The 8,819-nt window shown below is 44.3% G+C and overlaps 1 protein-coding gene across 2 annotated transcripts in view; it reads left to right on the top strand.

The window, feature by feature from the left end:
• Positions 1-2,489: 2,489 nt before the first annotated feature.
• CDC42 (cell division cycle 42) overlaps positions 2,490-8,819 on the top strand; it is a 49,290-nt gene continuing 42,960 nt past the window's right edge. For both annotated transcript variants that reach the window (XM_052659440.1, XM_052659449.1), the window contains exon 1: positions 2,490-2,563. The gene's annotated coding sequence lies outside the window, so the exon portion shown is untranslated. The remainder of the gene's footprint in view (positions 2,564-8,819) is intronic.

Genomic DNA, 8,819 nt, shown 5'->3' with positions numbered 1-8,819 from the left:
TCAAAAATTTACAGTAACCAAAAATAACCTAAATTCTGAAAGTAGGCGATTGATTGGATAAATATAGAAATGCCTGAATAATGAAATGCAGCCTTTAAAAATGATGCATGGGGACTTCCCTGGTTGTCTAGACCTCGGCCTTCCAGTGCAGAGGTTGTGGATTTGATCCCTGGTTGGGGAGTTGGTTTCCCTGGTGGCTCAGAGGGTAAAGAGTCTGCCTGCAATGCGGGAGACCCAGGTTCGATCAGTGAGTCAGGAAGATCCCCTGGAGAAGGAAATGGCGACCCACTGCAATATTCTTGCCTGGAAAATCCCATGGACTGAGGAGCCTGGTAGGCTACACACCATTCGGTCGCAAAGAGTCGGACACAACTGAGCAACTTCACTCTCACTTTGGGGAGTTAAGATCCTACATGCCTTGAGGTGGAAAAAAAAAATAAAACATAAAACAGAAGCAATATGGTAACAAACTCAATAAAGACTTTAAAAACGGTCCACATTAAAAACAAAACTTTATATTTTTTAGTATATGATGCTTTACTTGACATGGAAAGATGTTTGCAATGTAGTTTTGAGAGAGAAATGCAGAGTACAATCTTTTTGTACAATAAATGTGTATACATATATCTATGAATATATATATTCATATATCTATGAATATCTGGAAAGGTGTACACCGAAATGTTAATAGTTGGTATCACTAGGGATAGGACTAACAGCTAAAGCTTATCTTCTGATTTCATTTTAATAAACCTGCTAGGTAGTATGTAGGTACTACCTACTACCAACATACTACCTACAACTACCTACAATTAGGTAGTTTGTAGGTCAACTGGCCTCTTGGGGTTAAGTGCTAGCTCTGCCACTGACTGGCTTGGTGACCTTGGGTAAATCCCCTAACACATCTGAGCCTCTGTTCATGCATCAATAAGTGGGGGTACACTTTGTGCAGTGGCACTATCCTAGCCTATGAAGTTTATCCCAGAGGTGATTATGGCTGATTGAAAAAAAAAATAAGTGGGGGTAGTAGTTCTTAACTTCTAGGGTGGTTGTGAATTTTACATTAGCTACTATTACATGCAAACCTGTTCAGTTCAGTTCAGTTGCTTAGTCGTGTCCAACTCTTTGCAACCCCATGAACTGCATGCAGCACGCCAGGCCTCCTGTCCATCACCAACTCCCGGAGTCCACCCAAACCCCTGTCCATTGAGTCGGTGATGCCATCCAACCATCTCATCCTCTGTCGTCCCCTTCTCCTCCTGCCACTTATAGTAAACACTCAAAAATGTATTTTTCTTGTGTAATTAAAAAGTCCAAAAGAAACTCTTAACTATTAAACATACTGGAAACAAATGTTTTTCTTGGCCAACTAACTGTGGTGGTCATCAACAAAGGAGCTATTACTAAGATAAGCTATTTTCCTGTAACACTGGGAAATATCTGAACAAGACAGAGAAGGTTCCTACTCTCCTGAAGTTTGCACACTAGCCAGGAAGACAGATGATAAACAGATGCTGTGAGGATAGCAAGATCAGGAAGTCGGTGACATTGAAAGGCTGAGAGCCAGCAGAAGGGCTGAAGAGGAGGCAGTGAGTGCAGGTGGTGGGGAGGAAGTCTCTAAACCAAGAGATGTGGTTGGAGCGAGGGACAGAAGGGTCTAAACAGAGATGAGAAGCGACCTCAGCTCTTAAGCCAGTTCAGTTCAGTCGCTCAGTCGTGTCTGACTCTTTGCAACCCCATGGACTGCAGCACGCCAGTCTTCCTTGTCCATCACCAACTCCCAGAGTTTACTCAAACTCATGTCCATTGAGTCAGTGATGCCATCCAACCATCTCATCTTCTGTCCTCTTCTCCTCCTGCTCTCAATCTATGGTCTTTTCCAGTGAGTCAGTTCTTCGCATCAGGTGGCCAAAGTATTGGAGTTTCAGCTTCAGAATCAGTCCTTCCAATGAATATTCAGGACTGATATCCTTTGGGATGCACTGTTTGGATCTCTTTGCAGTCCAAGGGACTCTCAGGAGTCTTCTCCAACACCACAGTTCAAAAGCATCAATTCCTAGGCGCTCAGCTTAAGCCAAGGTGTACTGAATACAGGCCTGGGGGAGTCAGGAGGCCGTCCCACTTGTAGTGTGGTTTCGGGCAAGTCACTGCCCGTTTGAGTACCCACTGTCTTCTCTGCAAAATCGGGATGCTAACACTTTGTAAGGATGCAAGGATCAAAAGACATGTTAGGGGCAGCGCTTTGCAAGAGATCGTTTGTAGCGTAAATTACAAATCCAGGAGAAGAACTGTAGAAAGAAGTCCAGAGAGCAGCCACCAACTAGCGACCGCGGTGACTGGCGCGTGCGCGTTAGGCGGCCCGAGCCAGGGGCCTGAAGGGAGCGGGGGGAGGAGTTCAGGCCCCGCCCGGAACCGCTCGGCCTCTTTTCGCCTCTCGGCCCCTCCCATTTCCGCGGATAACCCAACCGTGCGTCGCCTGCGTGCTGACGTCAGGCGCGTGCCCCTGTCCGGCAGCCGAGGAGACCCCGCGCAGTGCTGCCAACGCCCCGGCGGAGGAGCTGAGGTGAGTGTGGGGCCCGAGGTTGCCCCGCGGGAGCGGCTCCCCCCTCACGCCGTCCTCGTCCCCCCGCCGCGCCGCCCCTGGCGTCTCCCCGTCCGCGGGGACCTCCTGCTCTGGGACCCCGGGGGGCGGGCGCGGGGCGCCGCGGGGGGAGGGCTGCCGGGCTCGCGCGGCGCGGGTCCGGGTTCTGTCAGGGGGACTGAGGGGAGGGGGTCGCGGAGGGCCCGGCGGCGGCGGCGGGGGGCGCGGGTTCGGCCCGGAGCGCGCGGCCGGGGCGCGAGGTGCCGGGGCGAGGGCGCGGCCGGGCTGTCACCGGGCAGCGGCGGAAGGAAAGGGTCACACCCATCCCGGCCGCCCGGCTCTCCTCCCCCGCGGCCCCGCGGCCGCCCAGCGCCCCCATCCGCCGGGGCGGGCGGCCGGGCCGGGCCGGGGCGGCGAGGGCCGCAGACCCTCTCTCAGGCGCCCGCGGGCTGGCGGGGCCGGGGCTCCCTGGCTGGCCGGCCGGCCCCCAGCGCGCGCCCCGGCTTCGACTTCCTGCTTCGCCGCGGACATTTTGCGGCCGGCGGCGGGGGAGGGGAGCGGACCGCGAGCGCGGTCGGGGAAGCGGGCGGTCCGGGGCGGGGGCTCGGCCCTGCCGCGCGCCGCCCTCTCTCTGCGGCGCGGCCGCCCGACGCCTCGTCCCGCGCCGGGAGGGTGGGGTGGGGGGCGGCTCAGTCGCCGCTTCTCCCGTCTCCTTGATTCCTGCCTTAGGTCGAGTTCCTCCCAATACCATTTCCGTTTGGCTTCTCCCAACTCTTCTCCCTCCCCGCCTCTTCAGTTGAAGCTTCCCTTGCTGGAAGTTAACCTAACCACCTCCCGAAACTGTCGTTCTGCCTTTTGCCTGATTCCTCTCTTTAGGGGGAAATTTTTCTTTGTTCATTTGCTCCCCCCCGCCCCCCCGCTTTCCCTTTAAGTCCTAGAGAAATGCAGTGGGGAAGATTACGTCATTGCAATATAAGGGGTGAGAGTTTTTAACTCTTGCAAGTCAGGGGCTCGCTAAATTAAGACAGCATTTGGTAGCCTCTGTTGGGGCCACCCAGTGGCATATCCTGCCTGTTTCCCAACTACTGGTATTCAGAGATGATCTTTTGAAATCCTGGCCGTCTCATAAGCGTCTGAAAGCCAGGGAGGTTTAAAATCTCAAGATGATCTTAATGCCAAGACAACACTTTTCTTTAGCCACTTGGCGTGGGCAGTAACTTTAAAGATTCCTGTGACTGTATTGGAGTGAAGTTAATTTATTTGTGGAAGCCTTTCTTTGTTCCAAAATAACATTCTCAGATTATTTAACTTTAATAAGTGTGTCTTGTTGATTCAGAGTACGTACCTAAGTCGACTCACGTGCACTTTTGTGGCAGGGGTGTGGTGAAAAGAGAGTCAGTTCATTTTACACCTGTTCTTTGCTTGCTGGTCACTTTAGTTTTGTTAAAATGAGTTTTGGGTTTTTAACCAAAAAAAACCCTTAAGTGAATAACATTTTCAGACTTTGGAGATAACAGTATTCATTCTTCAGAATGTTAGGCACGTCTTGAATTGTATATCCTTCACTGACTACAGGGTACAGTAGCATAGAAAAATATTAGCATTGTAAAGCAAATGAGATCCAATTGTGTAATGCATTGTTATAAGGATAGTTCATGTTGGAACAAGTACTTTCTTATTGTTTCTCGTTTCTATAGAGAGAACAGATTGCTTGTTAAACACTTAATAGAAGTGGTCGATTTAAAGCAGCTTTTGGTAGTTTGTAGGTGTTGGTAGATGATTATATAGGTGTGGAGCTTGGATCTTCTGAAATACATTTGTTATAATGTATCTCTTTTTAAGAATATAAAATCGAAGTACTTATCTGCCATATTTCTCGACTCTTCTGTACTTAAGAGCTTTAAATACACAAATATCATTTGTCTTCTTCCCTTTTAAAAGTATGGGAGAATAGTTTGGATTTACAGCTTTTATACTGAGGCAAGGAGATTGGTGATTGAGTATTAAAAATGAGCTCTTTGTCAGTCATTTTTTCAAGACTCAAAAGGTATCACAACCTCTTAAAGTGTTTGTATGTAATAATCAACACCTCTACTCAGTTGAACTTAATATTTTGGGCACCCGAGGCAGGTATTACAGCCTAGGGTGGTGGTGGTTCAGTTGCTAAGTCGTGTAGGACTCTTTGTAACCCCGTGGCCAAGTTCCCCTGTCCTCCCCTGTCTCCTAAGGTAGTCAGGGGCTGAAATGAAACATCAGTGAGATTCTTCTAAAGCCCACCAAACCCACGTCTTGACTTTTTTGTAACTTCAAGATTTTCTTTATTCGGATACTTTTTCCACTTTTAATTTCATGGTTTATTAAAGAAGCATTTCTAGTTACTTTAAAAATGGTTCACTAATAACATGTTTTGATTCAAGATGTGTTCCATTTGGAAAACTTCCAAGTACAGTTTACTGTGCCTGATTGGGAGTAGTATTTATAGCCATTCTTGGAAGTAAAAGTAAAATTGTACTTTTTATTTTAAATGCATTTATCGTTTTAGGGTCAATTTTTGAGAGGACAAGGAATGCTTAACAAGAAACACTTAAGGCCACAGAGCTTCCTCTGCTGGGGGACGAGGGGGTTAGTATGTTCACTTCTGTCCCATAAATAGACCTGTGTGTTTTCTATTAAAGGTTGCATTCTAGGTTTTCAGTATTCGGTAGTCTCTTCCAAGTCTGTTAATTTCACCCACTAGAATGTAAATCTATGAAGGCAGGACTTTTGACCTGGTGTGATCACCCCGATCCCTAATACCAAACCATGATGTATCTCAAGAAATGTTTGTCAAATGAATGATTGTGATGTCTGAGGGTCAACATTTTCTGCATATTCTACAGGCGTATGTACTTTGTTTCCTGAGATGACTTTTGTGCTTGGTCAGCCATATCCGTATTTGGGCTCATTGAAGTGATGATTACTAATCTTTTTTTGCTTAACCATATCCATCTGTTTACTCCTATATTTGCTGCAGGTGTACTATCTGAACAATTAACAGTTGCTTAGAAAATCTTTTCTGATGACTGGTTTTTATTCTTCTAAAAATTATGCAGACTTTAATGTGTTTCCTTCCCCAATTTCTATTTTGAAAAGTCGCTTAATTATGCGACTTCTTTTCCTCAGTTTAATGGCATAAAATTCTTGGTCATGTTATGTTTTGTCCCTTACGTTTCTACTTTTAGTTACTCACCCCTTCATTCCAAAATATTTTTGCTAAAGCAAATCAATTTTCATTACTTGTTGTTTTGGCCTTCACTCCTGTTATAAGTCCTGGATGTCAAAACTCTTCTTTACTGGTTGCCCGTGGGACATTGGTCTCAAATTGCTCATTCCATGAAGTGAAACCCCATTTTTGCTACCAAAATGGTGTCCTATTAGAAAAAATTAGAAACATTTTTTTCTTAAAATATTTAGCTATTATGCTGAAATCCAGAACAGTTTCTAACAGCAAAAATCTACGTATCAAGTTATGGTGTTTACCAAGCGTCAGTGGTCAGTCACCTGAAGAGAACCTCGGTTGCTCATTCTGTTCTTTAACACTTTACACTTGCATCATTTTCTGTAAGAGTGAGCCATTTTGATTTGCTGTTGCTGTGTGTTTTGAGAGAGACACTGCGAGTATAGTGATTAATAGTGTAGACTCTGGAATCAGACTGCTTGGATTCACATCCTGGCTTTGGCATTTATTAGCTCCATGCAGCCTGAGTAACGTCTTTGTGACTGGATTAACCTTCCATAGAAAAGTTCTAGCAATAGTCTCTACCTCACAGTGGTGGTGGTGGTTGGGCGCTAAGTCGTGTCCGACTCTTACGACCCCAATGGTAGGCTCCTCTGTCCATTGGGATTTCCCAGGCAAAAACACTGGAGTGGCTTGCCATTTCCTTCTCCAGGGAATGTTCCCAATTCAGGACCCAGGAATTGAACCAGTGTCCCGGGCATTGCTGGTGGATTCTTCACTGCTGAGCCATTAGGGAAGCCCCACAGTGTTGTTAGGAGTATTCTAAATGAAGTACTTAAAGCAATTAACTGGGGCACAGCAGTGCTTTGTAGGTGTTTGCTCTTGCTATTATTACAGCCTTGCTTAATGCCCCCATTTTTGAGAATTTACATGCATTTCTCTTAAACATCAACAGTTTAATAACCATCCCTCTCCCAGATAATCTCATGAAACCATAAAAATTAAATGAAGTGGGAATTGGTGTCTGCTTTACGTTTATATTCATTATCTTAAGCAGTGTCATAGAGCTAAGGGTGTAAGTTCTCAAGTGTGAAGTATGTGGTCCTGTGAACTAGCAGCATAAGCCTCACCTTGGAGCTCCTTAGGTATCTCAGGCTCCATTCCAGTCCTACTGAATCAGAATCTATATTTTAATGCGATCTCCAAGTGATTTTCGTGCACATTGAAGTTTGAAGCACCCTCTGAGTTATAGTTTCCTGCCTATTGTGTAGAATCGCCTCATGTCTGTGCTCATCATCAGGAACTAATGTGTTTAGTTTCTAAAGAGTCATTACCCGCTTAGTAATAACTAATCTTAAATTCTAGTTTTAGAACTGCTTGAACTTGAGTTCAGTTACACATTTGAACTCAGTGACTTTTTATGGAAAACTAATTGCTGTTATGAAGAGCATATGATTAGGATCATTCACATAATTGTTGGTTATGAAAACAGGTTAAATACAAAGTTGGCATTTAGCTGATCAAATGTAAAAAATTTTTGCTGCTTTTTTGGTACTAAAATAAACCATATCTCCAGTCTCAAGGGAAAATCTTAACTAAAATCTAGTCTTATTTAGCTACCATCCTGAAAAAATTATTGCTATTTTTAAAGGACTTGATTACATTTTCTGATTTTTCTTAATACTGATTGATGTAGAAGAGATTCACCAGTAATATCCCTGTGCAGTGTGTGCTCTAGAGCAGCGTTGCGTGACCTTTTTCAAACCAATGGAGACATAAAAAAAGTATGGCACCCTGGAGTAAAAGGATAAGACTACTCTTGGCTGGCTGGAGGTGCTGCAGCCCCAGGAGAGCTGGGAATCAATGCCTTAGGCACACCTGTGTCTGTTCTGTGTGTCCCAAGGGGCACTTTGAAGCCATCTGCTGTTGGATATTAAGCCACAGCCATCATTTTCAGCTAAAAAGATTATCACTTTTTGTTACTCCTTGTGTAAACAGAAGAGATGGAAGATAACAGGTCAAATGAGGAGCAGATGAAACCAGGGGGAGAAATGGAGGTGGAATTAAAGAATACTGTAATTAGTGTTAAAGACTGTGAGATGATAAATTTTGTAGAAGAAAACGAGCAAGATTTCAGCTACAATCCATTTACTTTGTTGGTAGGCAGTTTAAGGATATTTGTAATTTTTTTGTTTTCATTGGGTTTACTTTAAATCTGTCTAAAAGCAGATGAAGAGGAATAGGATGCGAGAGTCAAGTTTCTTAAGAAAGATATCTTTGTTATATGTGGTTTCAAGGATTTTCATCCTAATACAGCTTCACTGTAGCTTCTAGTGTTTGTAAAACAGCTGAAGGTGAGAGGAGCTCAATTTTAGAATTTTTTGGAGTGGAGTTAAACCATCTATATTATTTATTACTTTGCCAGAAAACCATATTTTTATTGTGAGGTTTAAGAATAACAGTACGACTCAAAAGTAAACTTAGATTTTAAATATAAAATTTCATTCTTCAGATAACTAGGAATGAATGGATAGTTCCTGTGAATGTTGAGTGCTGGGGCTTTAAATCAGTATCTAATACTCTAATTTGTTTCAGAAAGTGTATAAATATAAGCTATGAAAATGTTTGAATCATTTTCGGTTGTATGGTTTATTTGTTTAAAGGGCCAAAGGAAATATTAGTTCGTCATGGACAGAGGAGCCTAGTAGGCTGCAGTCCATGGGGTCGCAAAGAGTTGGACACGACTGAGCGACTTCACTTTCACTTTCAAGCATTTATAAATCAGTGGAGATGGGGATAAGGGATACTTTAAGTTTTTAAGAGTGGGGATTTTTCTGGTGGTCCAGTGGTTAGAACTCTGCCCTTCCAATACTGGGGGTATGGGTTCAATCTTTGGTTAGGGAGCTAAGATCCCCCATGGCATGCTGTGTAGCCAATAAATAAATTAAAAAAAAATTTTTTTTAAGAGTAATGCCTATGTTAATTCTCTAGTGTGTTTCAGAATAGCTGGAAGAGGTTTCC

This window comes from Budorcas taxicolor, chromosome 2, assembly GCF_023091745.1.
Source record: "Budorcas taxicolor isolate Tak-1 chromosome 2, Takin1.1, whole genome shotgun sequence".
In the NCBI taxonomy this organism is placed as follows: Eukaryota; Metazoa; Chordata; class Mammalia; order Artiodactyla; family Bovidae; genus Budorcas; species Budorcas taxicolor.
This window is presented reverse-complemented; position numbering and strand designations above follow the sequence as displayed.